Source organism: Canis aureus, chromosome 14 (assembly GCF_053574225.1).
Source record: "Canis aureus isolate CA01 chromosome 14, VMU_Caureus_v.1.0, whole genome shotgun sequence".
Lineage (NCBI taxonomy): Eukaryota > Metazoa > Chordata > Mammalia > Carnivora > Canidae > Canis > Canis aureus.
In genome coordinates, this window is record NC_135624.1 from 53,466,901 (window position 1) to 53,485,643 (window position 18,743).

Below are 18,743 nucleotides of genomic sequence, written 5' to 3' on the forward strand. Positions count from 1 at the left end.
AAAAGGTTCTATAATCAATATAATTAATTATTTTATTTTTTTTCAAAGAAAGAGATAAGCAAAGGATTACCGTATTTCCTGAATACCTCATTATTTTAATGAAAAATTTTTACTTGGAAAGATGATGAGATTTTAAAAAATGAGTTACCTTTAAAGGTAAATGTCATAATAGCAGTATAGGAAATAGAAAATCTGAAGGTATTGAATGTCTTTTGGATGTTTGAGTTAATACCTCTCAGCAGCTGTTTCACTTTGTTTTGAAGAAACAGCTGGAAGTTCACAGGTTTAAAAGAAAAGATTTAGAGGGAAAAATAGAACCAAATAGACAAGATGTGTTGATCATTAACAACCAGCTATGGTTTACATTGTGTGTTTTAAAATGAATTTAATTAAGCTGGTAGAGCAGTGTTCCTCAGGCCTTGCTAATTAACTAATAAAGTCCCCATCACTCCTAATTGTCTTGAACAGAGACAATTACTACAAAAATGAAACAGTTGCTGCTAAAGGGAAATTCGATGTTTCTTAAAAATAGAAACAATTGGACAATGTAAACAAATTTGCATAAGTCACTCACATGGAATAACTAGCTTATCTGATTTAAATTTGGTTAAAGAATAGAAAACATTAATAAAAGAAACAATAAAGAATGACAGCAGTCATATATGTGTGTACATATATATAAAATCGATTCATTAACTGTATTCATACCAGCACTTCTATAATTGCTTTATTAATTGTTTAATTATTATTGTTTAATTAAATATCTCCTTTTAAAGAAAAAGGAGACATCAAGTAGCTTCTGAACAGATACTTAAAAAACAAGTTAATGTAAATGAGAGGCCATTGTGACAAAAAAAGTTAAAAGCAAATAAGCTGAACTGAATGTGCTTATTAAAAGTATTTCAAAAAAAAAATAAAAATAAAAAATAAAAATAAAAAAATAAAAAGTATTTCATAAGTATCTATGCTCTTGATAGCTATTGGTGACAAATTAGGTTCCTCCAGCTAATGCAAAGAGGGAAATCTGGTAATTCGCATAATTCCTTGTCCATAAGTTTAAGAGCAGTTCAGTCTTAGGAAGTGTTCAACTATAACCAATCCTAAAAACAGATAGGATTTGAGGATTTTCTTTTTTTTTCTTTTTTATTTATTTATTTTTATTTTTATTTATTTATTTTTTTGAATTTGAGGATTTTCATATATAAGTACGTACCATGTATAACAAACTGAACAATATATTTATCAACACATTTCCAGAATGTTTCAAAAATTAATTTCCAATATATTCTAATGGGATCACATTCAAGTGTGATTCAATAATCTATAATTAATCCAAAGTCCATGTATCGGTTTTCAACATATTTAACTTAAATCTAGGGGTATATTTTAGACTATTTGAAGAATGTTGAATTGTACTCACTGAAGACAATTCTACCACAGATATTGGTTCAGTCGGTTTATGTCATCAGAGATAATAGACAATAGATAAAGGGTATTGATAATCTATATATTGACCCTACTATTTATTAGTAATAAAAAATTAATAGATTTTTGAGTTGTTAAGTTTATTCACATCCTAATATTTGTTTACTGAATTCTTAATGGTTCTTACTGAATAGAGAAGTAAATGACCTGATGATTATTAGCCTTTGAGGAGGAAAGGGTGAGAAAAGCACACCTTTATTAGCTAACCTGAACAAGAATCATTAGTTAAGTTATACACTTTTTGTATATAGAGTAAAAACTCAAGTACAGACTACTAATTTTTCTGTAGTTAATGGATATTAGCAGTTGTACAAAATGGGACCACAATGAATAACGTTTGAATAAAACACTTAATTTAAGACACAAATCCTCAAGGTTTTTAAGTTTCTTTTACAATAAAAGACATACAACCAAGGAGAGATATATAAATATGCTTCTTGATATTTATAGACTTAAGTGGGCATTGAAATATTAAAATAGCTTCTTAATTATGATTTGTAACTTCCTTCTTTGTTGTATGTTTGTATAATATATTTTCTTCTTTTCCATAACAACCAAATGTCATAAAAGGGAATAAAGTATATGTGAAATGTCAATGTGGCTAGGTTAATCCCAATTTATATAAAAAGAATAGGTTTTAGGAGTAGGTGCCTGGGTGACTCAGTTAGTTAAGCACCAGACCCTTAGTATTGGCTCAGGTCATGATCTCAAGGGGTGAGATCCAGGTCTGCATCTGGCTCAGGGCTCGGGGTGGAGCCTGTTTAAAATTCTCTCTCTTCCTCTCCCTCTGCTCCTCCCCACTTCCTGTGCACATCCTCTCTCTCTTCCTCTGGAAAAAAAAAAATATATATATATGTATATGCATATATAAATACATATATACATATACGTGTATATATTTATATACATATATATATATATATATGAGTTTGCATATTAGAATAATAGCACAGGGCAGCCTGGGTGGCTCAGCGGTTTAGCGCCACCTTCAGCCCAGGTTGTGATCCTGGAGACCCGGGATCGAGTCCCACGTCGGGCTCCCTGCATAGAGCCTGCTTCTCCCTCTGCCTGGGTCTCTGCCTCTCTCTCTCTCTCTCTCTGTGTCTTTCATGAATAAATAAATAAAATCTTTAAAAAAATAATAGCACATAATTTTACAATTTTGTAAAGGTCTGAAAGGCTGAATGGGTAAATTATTTTTTATTGTATTAATAGAAAGAAATCATGAATGTATTGTGTTCATCAGCCAGGCTTCAGGGTGATGATAGAGGTGACTCATAAATATCTTACATTTTCTCTACTAGACTCCTATCTTTTCCACCTTCTCAATCAACAATTTTTAAGAGAATAGAACTTTGACCTTACAAAACCAGCCCATTGGTTCCTAACTCTACTCTTGTTCTATCAGTTGCCTCTATATTAACTTTCTTCATATCCCAGTTGAAATATAATGTTCTAACACTTCACTTTTCGCTGTTACCCTCAACTACCCTGCTTCCCTGTCCTACCAATATGTGGGCAACCTGAGTTGAAATGAATTAGTGAGTCAAGAAAGATAGTTTAGACATCAAATAAAACCAGAATCATTTATTGATCTCCCATTAAGAAATACTTACTGATATACAGTTAGCTTTATAAAGAATCAATTAATAGTTATGTTATAATATTACATATTATACACTATATATTATATATTTTAGATTATATTTATATAACAATATTGTACAAATATGCTATATATGTTAATTCCAGTTAGTTTATTTCTACCTTTTACTATTTATTTTCAAATAATATTAAATCATGTATATTTAATATATTAAAAAGTCTTACATTCTTATTTACTTCTTATATGGAAATTTAAAATTTATCCTAAGCCTTTTAAAAAACTACATGCTTTTTTCTTTTTCAAATAATATGTTATATTCCTTTCCTACTTGTCTGATGTTGTGTATTACTATGCTAAACCTTACAATGTCTAAATTAAAATAAATCTTCTAGTTAGTATTATTTTGGTAAAGAATTGGTTGTAAGATCCTTAAACTCTTCCCCCTAAATCTCATGCAATTAGAAAAGAATAATACATGTGACTATAAATTCCTAAACTTTTTTTTCTGATACTCTCTTTTTAGTCATGGATCAAAAACAGAACTTCTTGTACACAAATATATTTATATTTGACTATAGTTCATATTTTAATTAATAGAAAATTCTAGTGTAGTGTAGAATTCTAAGTTCTTAATGGAATCCAAAACAGTTTTGAAGTCATTCAAAATGGTTTTAGAGTCACCTTCTCCCAGACATCTCCAGTCTGCATAGCTAGTCCAGGCACCCCCTTCTTTGGACTGAATTTCTCCTAAAGGTTGACATTCTCCACTTCTGCCTTCTTAACAAAGCTGCATTGTTAGTGGTGAATAATGTTTTCCCCAAGCTGGGTATACATTTTTTCCACTGTAATTCTAAATTGTCTTTGATCATGGTTCCCGTTTTTAAAATATATTTTTGAGCAAAGCATATCATGTGATCTAAGGATACCATTATTGGAGTAATCACTTCCAAGAACAAGTTAACAAGAAGATAAAGGGGCCAACCAAAGGGATTTTTCCAAAGGAAAAGGACCCTTGAATCTTTTTGCTGATACCAAGGGAGCTGATCAGATGTAAATGTATGGAGACTTCTAAACCCTTGGCACATTTATATACAGCACTCTAGTTTAAGAAAAGATTTTCAAGGAAAACCCTTAAGACCATTCTTCAAGATCAAATATATGGACATGCAAATGATTTAAAAAAAAAGTACTAAAATGGGAGAAAATTGTGATATTTGCAATTGATATTTTTCTGATTCATCAAAGATCATTTTCAAAATAATGGCAAAAATAAATCAAGAGTAATCTATAGTTTCTATTTTTATTGTATCTAAGGCCTTAAGGAATAAACTCAAACATAAATGAATGTGCAAACTTTCAAGATTGAATATAAATGGGAAGAAAACATTTCCACTTCTAGTATTAGGCTTTTAAATAAACTATTACCGAAGGAGTCAGAGTTGATAAAACTGATGTATTAAACAATAGAATGAAAGCAGGTAAAACTGAGGTTGAAGCTGAGTGATTACTACTTTTTTTATACAAGCTAAAACAATAAAATAAATTAAATGTACCTCCTGAAGATGAAGAAAGATGAATTCACTTCTGTATCAATCTACTAGCAGAAATGAAAATAATGTTGCTTAACAATAAAAATTCTCCACAAAGGTTTTTTTTTTTTTTTTTTTAATTTAAGTTCAAGTTAGGCAACATATAGTGTAGTATTAGTTTCAGAAGTAAAATTTAGTGATTCATCACTTACATAGAACACCCAGAGCTCATCCCAGCACGTGCCCTCCTAATGCCCATCACCTATTTAGCCTATCCCCCACTCACCTCCCTACAGCAACCCGCAGTTTGTTCTCTTATAGTTTACCTCCCTCTCTGTTTTTGTCTTATTTTATTTTTCCTTCCCTTCCCCTTAGTTCATCTATTTTGTTTCTTAAATTCCACATAGAGTGAAATCATATATTTGTTTGACTGACCTATTTCGCTTAGCATTGTATACTGTAGTTCCATCTATGTCATTGCAAATGGCAAGATTTCATTCTTTTTGATGGCTCAGTAATATTCCATTGTGTGTATGTGTGTGTGTGTGTGTGTGTATATTTATATACATACCACCTATTCTTTATCCACTCATCAGTCAATGGACATTTGGGTTCTTTCCATAATTTGACTGTTATTGATAGTGATGCTATAAACATTGGGGTGCATATGCCCACTCAAATCAGCATTTTTGTATCCTTTGCATAAATACCTGGTAGTGCAATTGCTGGATTGTAGGGTAGTACTATTTCTAACTTTTTGAGGAATCTGTAACTTTTTGAGACAATCTGTTTTCCAGAGTGTCTGTTCTGTACCAGTTTGCATTTCCACCAACAATGCAAAAGGGTTTGCCTTGATTTCTCTTTATGCTGCTTCATTATTGGTGTATAGAAATGCAACAGATTTCTGTACATTGATTTTTTATATATTGTACATTTGTTGAATTCCTGTATCAGTTCCAGCAACTTTTTGGTGGTATCTTTCAGGTTCTCTACATAATATATAATGTTGGCTGTGAAGAGAGAAAGACTGACTTCTTCCTTGCTGCTCTGGATGCTTTTTTCCCTTTTTTGTAGTCTGATTACTGAAGCTAGGACTTCCAGTACTATGTAAAACAACAGAAGTGAGAGAGGACATCCTTGTTGTATTCCTGACCTTGGGGGAAACGCTCTCAGTGTTTCTGCATTAAGGATGATATTATGGTTTTTCATATATGGTCATTATGATGTTATGTTCCTTGTAACCCTACTTTCTTCAGGGTTTTTATCAAGAAATGATGCTGTGTTTTGTCAAATGTGTTTTCTGCATCTATTGAAAGGATTATATGGTTCTTATCCTTTTTTTTTTTTTTATTAATGGGGTGTATCACACTGATTGATTTGTGGATTTTGAGCCACCCCTGCAGCCCAGGAATAAGTTCCACTTGATCATGGTGAATAATCCTTTTACTTGACCTGATTAGCTAGTATCTTGTTGAGAATTTTTGCATCCATGTTCATCAAGGATATTGGTCTGTAATTCTCCTCTTTAGTTGGTTCTTTGTCTGGTTTTGGAATCAAGGTAATGGTGGCCTCATAGAATGAATTTGGGAGTGTTCCTTCCATTTCTGCTTTTTGGAAGAGCTTCAACAGAATAGGTATTACTTCTTCTTTAAATGTTTTGTAGTGTTCCCCTGGGAAGCCATCTGGCCCTGGGTTCTTGTTTGTTGGGAGATTTTTGATTACAGATTCAATTTCTTTGCTGCTTATGGGTCTGTTTACATTTTCTATTTCTTCCTATTTCAGTTTTGGTAGTTTATGTTTCTAGGAACCTATCCATTTCTTCCACATTACCCAATTTGTTGGCATATAATTGCTCAAAATATTCTCTTATAATTGTTTGTATCAAAAAATAATTGTATTTCTGAGATATTAGTTGTGAGCTCTCCTTTTTCACTCATGATTTTATTTATTTGGGTCCTTCCTCTTTTGATAAGTCTGGCTAGGGGTTTATCAGTTTTGTTAATTTTTTCAAAGAATCAGTTCCTAGTTTTGTTGATCTGTTCTACTGTCTTTTTGATTTGTGTATCATTTATTTCTGCTGTAATCCTAATTATTTCTCTTCTTCTGCTGGTTTGGGGCTTTATTTGCTGTTCTTTTCCCAGCTCAATTACATGTAAGGTTAGGAGGTATATCTGAGACTTTTCTTGTTTCTTGAGGATGGCCTGTTGCTCTATACTTATCTTTTTGGACCACTTTTGCTGTGTTCCAAAGGTTTTGGACTGTCGTGTTTCCATTTTCATTTGCTTCCATATATTTTTTAAAATTTTTTCTTTGATTTTCTGGTTAACCCATTCATCCCATAGTAGAAGATTCGTTAACCTTCATGTATTTGTGGTCTTTCCAATGGTTTTCTTGTGGATGACTTCAAGTTTCATAATATTGTGGTTTGGAAATATGCATGGTATAATCTCAACCTTTTGGTTCTGACTGAGGCCTGATTTATACATGTGTGATTTATTCTGGTGAACATTGTATGTGCATTTGAAAAGAATATGTATTCTTCTGCTTTAGGTTGAAATGCTCTGAATATATTGTCCAGTCCATCTGGCCTAGTGTGTCATTAAAAGACCTTGTGTCCCTGTTGATCTTCTGCTTAGATGTTCTGTCCATTGCTGTCAGTGAGATGTTAAACCCCCCACTATTATTGCATTATTATCAATGAGTTTCTTTAATTTTGTTATTAATTAAAAAAATGTGTTATTAATTGGTTTATATACTTGGCTGTTCCCAACTTAGGGGTATAAATATTTACAGTTGTTAGGTCTTGTTGAATAGACCCTTTTATTATGATATAGTCTCCTTCTTCATCTCTTACTACAGTCTTTAGTTTAAAATCTAGTTTGTCTGATATAAGTATGGCTACTCTAGCTTTCTTTCAACGTCCATTAGCAAGATAGATGGTTCTCTATAGTCTAACTTTCTTTTTTCTTTTCTTTTCTTTTTTTCCTTTTTTTTTTTTTTTTTTTTTTGGAGGGAGAGAGATGAAGGTGAAGAATTGAGATAGAGGGAAAGAGAAAATATCAAGCAGACTACATGCTGAGCATGGAGCCCAACTCAGGGCTTGATCTCACAACTCTGAGATCATGACCTGAGCTGAAATCAAGAGTCAGGTACTTAACCCACTGAGCCACCCAGGTCCCTCTCTATCCTCTCACCTTCAATCTGGAGGTATTTTAGGTCTAAAATTAATCTCTTGTAAGCAGCCTATTAGTGAGTCTTGTTTTTTTTCTCATTCTGATACCCTATGTCTTTTTGATTGGAGCATTGAGTGCATTTACATTCAGAGTAATTATTGATAGGTTTGAATTTAGTGCCATTGTATTACCTGTAAAGTCACTGTTACTCTCTGTTCCTTTTTAGTCTTTGTTGCTTTTGGTCTCTCTTTCCTGTTCAAAGGGCCCCTTAGTATTTCTTGTAGAGCTGGTTAGTGTTCATGAACTCCTTTATTTTTCCTTGTCTTGGAAACTTCACAAAGCTGTTTTTTAAATGAAAATCTATCCCTCACGTTAATCAATAACAGAATATATTTGAAATCTTTTTTTCAGAGCAAAGCAGAAATTAATAGTATACAAATGTAAATAGGTATATGGAGATATATATACATATTCTCAAAAACAGAGGGGTGCCTGGGTGGCTCAGTTGGTTAAGCATGTGGTATGAGTTCAGGTCATGATCCCAGGCTCCTGGGATCAAGCCTCTCTTTGGGCTCCATGCTCAGTGAGGAGTCTGCTTATCCCTTTATCTTGGCTCCCCAACCCCAGGCTTGTACTCTGTCTCTCTCAAATAAATAAGGTCTTAAAAAAAATTAAAGAACAGAAATTCTAGTTTTGAAATACCATTAAGAAATAATTTTGTAATATTTGGAGGCTGAAATTTCAATTATCTTGAAAAGTTATTTTCATACTGTGTTCAAAAATCTAAAATTTTGTGTTGATTTATTATTTTACAATCTCATTTTTAAAATGTTACATTTCAGAATATTATACATGTATCTTTCACCTTGTTTCCAAAATGTTCCCTGTGAAAAAATATCTCAATAAATGTGTGTTTTAGGTTTCTTTGGAAAAATAAGGATCGATTTCATCCTTATATTAATCACTAACATACTAAGGCCAAAATTATCTTTCTTATTCCCACCTTTGGTTAGAGTAATTACCTGTCATTATAGGATGAAATTCATATTCTTGGTTTGGCTTTCACAGCCTACTCTACCAGTGTCCTTTACTATAGTCACGGTGAACTTCTTAAATTCTATGGACATACCACCATCTTTCACAAATGTATTCAGATTATTCCTAAGCCTAGAAGTAGTTTCTTTTCCTTCCCTCTCTCTATCTTTTTTTACTCTCCCAATCTCCTAGTTCTTCTGTAATATAAGGCAGTGGTTCTTAAAGTGTGGCCCGTAGGTCACCAGCATTAGCATCTCTTGGGAACTTGCCAGAAATGCAAATTTTCAGACCCTACCCCTGATCTATTATTAAACAAAAAACTCTGGGAAGGGGCATAACAATCTGTATTATAACAGGTCCTCCAGGTGGTTCTAATGAGAGTTAAAGCTTTAGAACCAACGGTGTAAGGTGACTTAGGCAACCAGGTCATAACTTAATAACCCAAAGTCAAGGAGAACCAGAGCAATGTTTTCTGTTTTATAGGATTCAGCAGCTGATCTAGCGATTGATAGTATATTATAGGAAGTGACTTTCATCCTTGGCTATACTTTGGAAATCAACCAAAGAGCTTTTTAAACAAACACTGAAACCTCATATCTGCAGACATTCTGGACTCGAGTTCCAGCCTGGGCATTGAGATTTTCAAAAGCTCCCTGAGTGGTTCTAATGTGCAGCCAATTCTGACAATCACTGCTTTCTCAATTACACCATCTCATAATTACCTTAGAAGAGACAGTACATTGTCACCTGCATGAATATCTATGCTATGACTGTGACTCAGCTTTTCTCTGCTGTTCTTTTTCCCTGATGTTTCTGCTTCTGTCCCTTAATTCAAGGCTTTGTATTCAAAGCCCCAAAAGTGAAGACTCTGTCAAAATTCAACATGGAATACCCCTTTTAAATGAATGTATCATGTTGAGCTTCCTCAACGTTTGTTCCAAGGACCTGGCCTATTCATAATTGACTTTTGGCTAAGGCACTGGACTCCTAGTCCAGCCAGAATGTGGATGAGATAGCAGTGATGTCAACTACCCATCTTAAATGTTAGCTCCTCCTGGCAAATCCAGTTTGATCTTTCTATGTTTTTTGTGAAGAATGTTGTTGTATAATTATTTATCAGTGTATTTATTTTCCAAGTAGATTGTAACCTTATTTTTTATTGTAATAGATTGTAACGTTCTTGATATCAGAGATGCATTTCCTTACCATTTTATGTCCTCCGTACAATACACCGCACAACATGAATACAGTCATACCACTAACACACAATAATGCATGCCCAATAAAATGTGTTCTTATAAATACATGTGAATTTGATGCAGCAGTAAACTCTTTTCACCATGACTATAGATCACTGATGAAAAATTAGTAGAACAAAACTTTACTATTGAAATTTCCATTAATATTTTTAAACCTTTTAGACAGAAACAAAAGAAGACAACCACATAACTATCAATTACGATTTTCAATATGTAAGTTTCTTCACCTGCAAGCTTGTTTGAAAGGCAAATATTTGGACCCCATCCCTGACCTACTACAACTGAATGTGCATTTAATGAAACAGGTGATTCATAAGCACTTTACAGTTTGAGAAGCACTAATTTAATTCTCATACCTATCATTTTGGTCAGAGCTAATCTTTGTTTACAAATATATTTATAGGTACATGTATAGATTTTTTTTTTAAAGATTTTATTTATTTATTCATGATAGTCACAGAGAGAGAGAGAGAGAGAGGCAGAGACACAGGCAGAGGGAGAAGCGGGCTCCATGCAGGGAGCCCGATGTGGGATTCGATCCCGGGGCCCCAGGATCGCGCCCTGGGCCAAAGGCAGGCGCCAAACCGCTGCGCCACCCAGGGATCCCCATGTATAGATTTTTAATGACCTATTCTAATAAGTGCTGCTGTTTGGGATTTGGAGTATTTTTTCAGTTATTTTTCCTAAACTGTGGTAAATCAATAAAAGAAAAATAATACTGAGTTTTAACAAATGTAGTAAATTCACTGTGTATTCAACTGTCTTCATTTAATAAAATTTCTTATGGTGTTTCTTTCCCTCATTATATACATTTCACTTCCATAAAGCTTAAACTGACAGAGAATATACTTGTAAGATCCTCATTCCAGTTTGAAGGTCTTCAGATTATTATGTCTGTAGAAGAATGGCTCCACCCCAGTACCCTGGCCACTTGGCAACTTTGCATATCTCTACATGGCCACAAAAGCAAGTTTCAACAGCAGTCAGGCCCAAGTCTTGGTGGAAGGCCCTATGATCCCACCAACCTATGGCAAGATAGGTACCTTTTAATAAGCTTTCAGTGGTCTTTCCCCATCTGCCTCTCTTGGGGAGATGCTCGATCTTGCTGGATGCTTCCATGAGGTAATACAGAATCGACTCTCCCACAAATCAACCTCTTGTGACATCCCTCATCTGGCCCCTCCAGTTTGATGCCATCTTGTGGAATTTGGGAAACTCACTCTATGTTGATATAGCATACACTGTGTGTGTAAGTAATAAATTGTCACAATCAGCTGAGGTCTGTAATCTCCTTTTCAGCTAATCTCTGGTAGAATGGTAAGAGAAGCTATTGCTACTTACATTCTGCTCAATTGATTCAGGCTGCCTCTATATTGAAATTTTGCATATTTTACAGTTAAGTTACAAAATGTTGCTAGATATTTTTTTCTGCCTCTATTATCTCTTTAGAATACAAAATAAGAGTATTGCCAGGGGATTTTATATGAAATCATAAAAATTCTTAATGTTTTTCTTACTGAGCAACTCAAAGATTGACTTCAAACTAACTTTTCAGTTAAAACAACCAAACAATGGTCACACATAATTCTATGTGTGTTTTTTACCCAAAATTATTCATAGTAAATCCAGAAAATAAGGTTAGTTTTAAACCTTTCCTCCTCATTTTATTTTTCTCTGTGCTTTCCTCTTGAGTGTGTTTCCAAAACACACTCTTTTTCCAAAATTTGTTGTATAATATTAAGGTGCAAAAGACTAACATGGCTTATATGTGCATCTACCTCAAAGGTATGTGTAATTTAATGAAACAAAAGTCTAAAACAAGAAAAATGTAACACTCTTGGAAAGATGTTATATTAAAAGTAAAATGAAAATTTGGAAAAAAATAATCTCTGATATAACTTTTTTATTTTACATAGTAGTTCCTCTCCTTTTCTATCTGCCAACAGATATTATAATCAATGTACATACCATTTGCATTCCACTTTTAACCCCTGACATTCCTTATTTCTACATTATCCTTATAGTAATGACTAAAAATTAGACACTCTTTTCTATGTGCATACTCTCTCAGTTTTTTATATTTGGTTACTGTTTGGTTATTATATGTACCATTATGATTAATACCCTTTTGTTTGTTTAACTGCTGTTTTTGTTTTGGGTTGCTTTTTTTTTCCCCCTTCTGTGACATTATGTCCTTGGGGCTAGTTCACATGGAAAGTGAACATGATGTTAGCCCTGGGAATTAGTCCTGGTTCCATCACTTATAATATGTATGACTTTGAGAAATCTTATCTATAAAATGAGAGTAACATGAAAGTACCTACTTTATTGGGCTTATATGAAATTTATATGAGATATATACAAATCTCACATAGTACTCTGCAATAGAAATGCTGAATAAACTGTTACACATAGTTATTGTTGTTTTTATTCCAAAGTACAAATATATTTTTTAAAGATTTTATTTATTCATGAGAGACACAGAGAGAGAGAGGCAGAGACATAGGCAGAGGAAGAGGCAGGCTTTCTGCAGGGAGTCTGATGTGGGACTTGGTTCTGGGACCACAGGATCATGCCCTGAGCCAAAAGCAGACGCTCAACTGCTGAGCCACCCAGGCATCCCCCAAAATACAAATAGTTTAGATGACAATTTACTGACTTATAATTCCATCTAGTACTCATTATTTCACCTTAACCACACCAGCACTAAAATTATCATCTTAAAACATAGCCATGTACAAAAGAAATTTTTTAAAAAATAAAAAGAAATTAATTTAGTCCTTATAAAATGGTGCCATATATTATTTTAATGTCACTTTTTCTAGCAAGTGAGAATTTTTTCTGTATGCATATTTACTATTCTATTTCTTCTTCTATGAGTTACCATTCATTTGTTATTTTTATTTACTGAGGAATATTTATTGAGTTGATATTTCCTTAGGTTTGAAAATTCTTTATAATATTTGATAATCCCATTAATTTAATTTAATTCTTTCTCCCATTGTCTATTTTTCCCTTATATGTTTGAACTAGGTACATGTTCTCTTTAATATTTGCTCCCTCTCTATCCTCTTACAAATTGCTGTTTAATATAAAAAATAGTCTCAATTCCTATCCTGTGATGTTTTGCAATTTGAAAGATATAAACAAACCAAATAACCTTTGTTGTTTTTATGTACTTGAAGGGCTGATATGTGGGATGGAGAATACATTCATTCTCCAGAGCTTGGAAAAGTACTAATGAGCATCAACTTTGAAGGGAGAGTCGATTTTAATATTCTTTTCTTTTTAATTTTTGTTTTAACATCAGAGCTAACTGAAGATGGAGTCGTAATTACTTGTCAATGAAATTTATCAACATAAGCTTAACCATCACTGAACAAAGAGACTGTAGAAGGTACTCAAGATGGTTTATTTGTGTAAATGACCCTTAGGATTTATTCTAACAACAACTCCATGGTTTATATATGTCTCTAATTGTATCATCAAGTGTTATTCGTTAATTTCCTGTCTCATACCACTATTTCTAAGTCAATGTCATTTTTGCTTTTGTTTATTTCTTCAACTTGACTGTGATCTCCTTGAGAGAAAGAACTATATGATTTAGTCATGTGTGCCTTTAATATGTAGTGTAGTACCTGATATATAGTAAATAATAGATGAATATATGTTGAAAAATGTAATAGAACATACAATGAAACAATTAAGAAAAAAATACCTAATTGTGTGGATACTTTGTTGGGACAAAGCAATCTTTATGATGTCTCACCAACTAAGATAAGGAAACTTAGATAAGAAAAACATCATAATTTTCTCTTCTTATAAAGAAAAAATTATGTTTTGGTATATCTATCTCATATGATGGAATATGTTAAACTCAATATCTAGAGAAAAAGCACATAATACCTAACAAACCACATGTACTGCAGTTTATTTACAAAAAAAAAAAAAAAAAAAGGCTTGTAAGAAAATGAACCACATTTTTTCTCATTGACATCAGGAACAGGAAATAACATCTTTTACGATAATGAACATGGAGGCATTTTGCCAAGTATATTCTTTAAAGTTATGAAATCTTACCAATATAGAAACTTCAGTGTACAACTTCAAAAACAGAGGATTCAATTAAAGCATGCTAGTGAAAACTAACAGGTGATAAAGAGACAAGAAAATACAGCTGAATAAATCCTGGAGAAAACTCATTGAATAGCACAGTCTGACACATTAGGCAGATCCTTTCAGTGAAGGACTGATTCCCTCAGCTGCAGAGAGCTACCTTGCCTGATGTCACACCCCTCCCACTGCAGCTCACATCAAGACCCAAATTTGTAGGGACTATAAAGATCTGATCTTAGCCCAACTAGGGACATTTCTGAAAGGCCATGCCAGCTCCAGAACCCCCTCTGAGTCGTCTAAAGTTGTTAGACCTACTTTACAATTGTATTAGTCACCTTGGGTTGATTAATCATATGAAATACCATAGACTGAGTAGCTTAAGCATATCACATTTATTTTTCACAGTTCGGAGGCTGGGAATTTTAAGGTCAAGGTTCTGGCAGATTTGGTTCCTGGTAAAAACTCTCTCCCTGGCTTGCTAATGGCTGCTTCTCAATGTACCCTCATAAGGTAGAAAGAGAGAGCCCTAGTCTTTCTTCTTGTAAGTATCTTAATCCAATCCTGGGCTACACCCCTCTGATCTGATCTAAATCTAATTATTTTTCAAAGTTCAAATTACTATAACACTAAGGGTTAGAGTTTCAATATACACAATTTTGGGGCATGAAAAAATTCACTTTATAACAATAACTAACTTTCTCTTCCTGTCTGATTGTGTTTTCTTTCTTTCCCTCCCTTATCTTTTAACATTGTGAACACAGAAATCCTTCTTAGAGTCTGTGTCCCCAAGAAGCCAACCAGCAAAAGAAATCATCACTGGTTTTGTATAAAACATTATAAATCAAAAAGCCAACTTGAGATAATACTGTAAGAAATAATCAACTTAAGGCTCTATTTACTATTTTAAAGTTCTATATGGTATCCATGATATTTGTGACTATAAGGCAAGTTATAAACTAAATATATATCATCACAATTAAAATGTCCATACAATAAAATCATACCTTACAAATTCAGTTTTTTTTCTCTACTCCAGTTATTTTCATAGGGCCACATTATTTAGTGGATATTAAATCATGATTCAGTCTTTGAATCATCTCTCTGCTCATTTTTTAGCAAAATTTAAGCTAATTTCTTTGTATCAACATTTCCTGATCTGTAAAATTAGTCTAATGAACTTCTTTTTTGAGTAATTGCTGGGAAGTCAAACTTTTGTGAAACTGCTTAATAAATTTTAAAATCTATATAAGAATACAGAGGGTTTTCTTAATAATGTTACTGTTAAAACTTCTTTAAGGGAATTGTGAATAATATTAAAATATCATATCTGCAAAGGGAACTATGATTTTCTACAGGAGCTGAGGATCAGAATCAGCAGATGATTTTAATTACAATACAATTTTATTCCTAAGTTAATTCTATGTGGCCAATATTATCCTAATATTAAAGCCAGACTAAGACACTATAAGAAAATAAAACTACAACCAATATCCTTTCTGAACTCTGATCCAAAAATCTTTTTTTTAAGATTGTATTTATTTATTCATGAGAGACACACACACACACACACACACACACACACACAGAGAGAGAGAGAGGCAGAGACACAGGCAGAGGGAGAAGCAGGCTCCATGCAGTCCTGATGTGGGACTCGATCCCAGGACTCCAGGATCACGCCCTGGGCCGAAGGCGGCACTAAACAGCTGAGCCACCCAGGCTTCCCTGATGCAAAAATCTTCAACAAAATACTAGCAAACTGAATTCAACAGCATATTTGAAAGATTATACACCATTACCAGTTGGGACTTACTCCTGGAATACAAGGATGGTTCAACATACAAACATTAATCAGCATAATATTCTATATGAACAGGATGGAGCAGAAAACAACATATGATTATTTCAACTGATGTAGAAAAATTATTTGTCCAAATTGAATATCCTTTCATGACAAAAACACTTAAAGACTTAGGAGTAGAAGAAAATTACCTCAGCAAATTAAAGGCCATATATATAAACCCATGGCAACATTTTAATCAATGATTAAAAACTGAAAACTTTCACTCTAGGACCAGGAAGAAGACAAAGGTGCTCACTTATGTCACTTCTATTCAACATAGTACTAGAAGTCCAAGTCAGAACATTTAGGCAAGAAGAAGAAATAAAAGGTGATTGAAACTGGAAAGGAAGAAGTAAGATAATTTCTTTTTTTTGCAGATGACATGATCTTAAACGTAAAAAACTGGAAATTTCAGACAAAAAACTAGAACTAAGGAAAAATTTAGCAGAGCTATAGGATACAAAATTAACATGCAAAAATCAGTTGTGTTTCTAGAAATTAGTAATGAACAATCCAAAATGTAAATTAAGAAAACAAGTCAATTTAAAATACTGTCAAAAAGAATAAGATACTTATGAATAAATTCTATCAATTATATAGTTGGAAATAGTTGGAAAACTATAAAATGTTGCTGAAAGAAATTAAATAAGACACAAAATAAATGAAAAGACATTCCGTGTTTATTGATTGTAAGATTTATTACTGTTAAAATGTCAGTACTACCCAAAGTGATCTACAGATGTGATACAATCTGTATCAAAATCCTAGTGACTTTTTTGTAGCAATAGAAAAATCCATCTAAAATTTCATATGGAATCTCAAAGGACTCCAAATGGTGAAAACAATCCTGAAAATGAAGAACAAACTTCTTCTTGATTTCAAAACTTACTAGAAGGCTACAATAATCAAAAAGGTGTGGTATAAAGACAGACAGAAAGACCAAAGGAATAGAATAAGAAGCCAAGAAATAAACCTTTGAATATACCATCAAATTATTTTTTATAAGAATGCCAGGATCATTCAATGGGAAACATAGTTTTTTTAACAAATGATGCTGAGAAAACTAGATATCCATGTGCTAAAAGTGAAGTTGGATCCTCATCTTGCACCATATATATAAATTAACTCAAAAGACCTAAATGTAAAGCTAAAACTATAAAACTCTCAAAAGAAAATGTAGGGGAAAATTATCTGTTGGATATGACACCAAAAACACAAGTAGCAAAGATAAAAAATAGATACATTGGACCTAACCAAAATTAAAAACTTCTGTGCATCAAAGGATTCTATTAAGAGAATGTAAAGGCAACCCAAAAATGATAAATCAAATAAAATATCTGATAAAGGATTAACAGTCACAATATATAAAGAACTCCTTCAGCTCTACAATGACAACAACAACTCAGTTAGAAATTGGCAAAGGGCTTGAATAGACATTTCTCCAAAGAAAATATATAAATGTCCAGTAAGCACATAAAAAGTTTCTCAGTATCATACACTAGCTATTAGGAAAATATTAATTAAACCACTATAAAATACCCTTCTACACCTGTTAGGAGTACTATTTTAAAAAATGACAAGTATTGGTGGGAGTGTGGAGAGATTTAAACCCTTGTGCATTGCTGGTAGGAATATAAATACTGCAGGCATTATGGAAAATGATATAGTAGCTACTTGAAAAGTTAAACATGGAATTACCATGTGATCCAGAAATTCCACTTCCGAATATATATTCCAAAGAACTGAAAGCAGGGACTCAAACAGATAGTTGTACACCAACATTTATATTAACATTACTCATAGAAGCCAACAAGTAGGAGCAATCCAATGTCCACTGGTGGGTGAATGGATAAACAAAATGTAATATATACATACAATGGCATATTATTTAGTCTTAAAAAAAATAAAGAAATTCTGATGTACATGGTTGAATTTTGAAGACATTACACTAAATGAAATAAGCCAGTTACAAAAAGACCCATATTGTGTAATTCCACCTATATGAGGTACCTAGAGTAGTCAAATTTATATAGACAAGAAGTAGAATGCCAGTTGTCCATGGGGGATAGAAGAGAATGGGGAATTATTGTTTAATGAGTATGTAATTTCATTTGGGGAAGATGAAAAAGTTCCAGACGTGGATGGAATTAAATGAATGTACTAAATGCCACTGAACTGTACATGATAAACTTTAACATGGTTAAAAATGGTTAGCTTAGTAAATTTTATGTTATATATTTTTACCACAATTTTTAAAATGTAGTTTTATAAAGCTATATCTTTCTCTAACCTATCCAATTCCTACTAAATCAGAATATCTGGAGTGAGTTTCCATAATTAATGCTTAGCAAAAGGGCCACTGGTAAATCTTATGCAGTCAAATTTGGAAATGTCTACTATGGACTATTTTTGAGAACTCCTCAACCTTTATTCTGCATCCATTCTTCAGTGTAGGAATACATCTGGAATAACTTTTAAAAAATGCCAAAAGTAGGGTTGACAACTTCTTATGTCATCCTTTATTATATCTTGATTCAGAATTCAGAATCACATTAACTGTGTTGAGAGAAAAATTTAATTACTCATTTTAATATCCTATCATGTATAGTATTGGCTGCCTGCGGTTAGCTTTAAAGGACACTCTATTATATCATTTTTATGGTCTGGTAAAAGGTGACAAAAAGTATTATCAAAAACTGC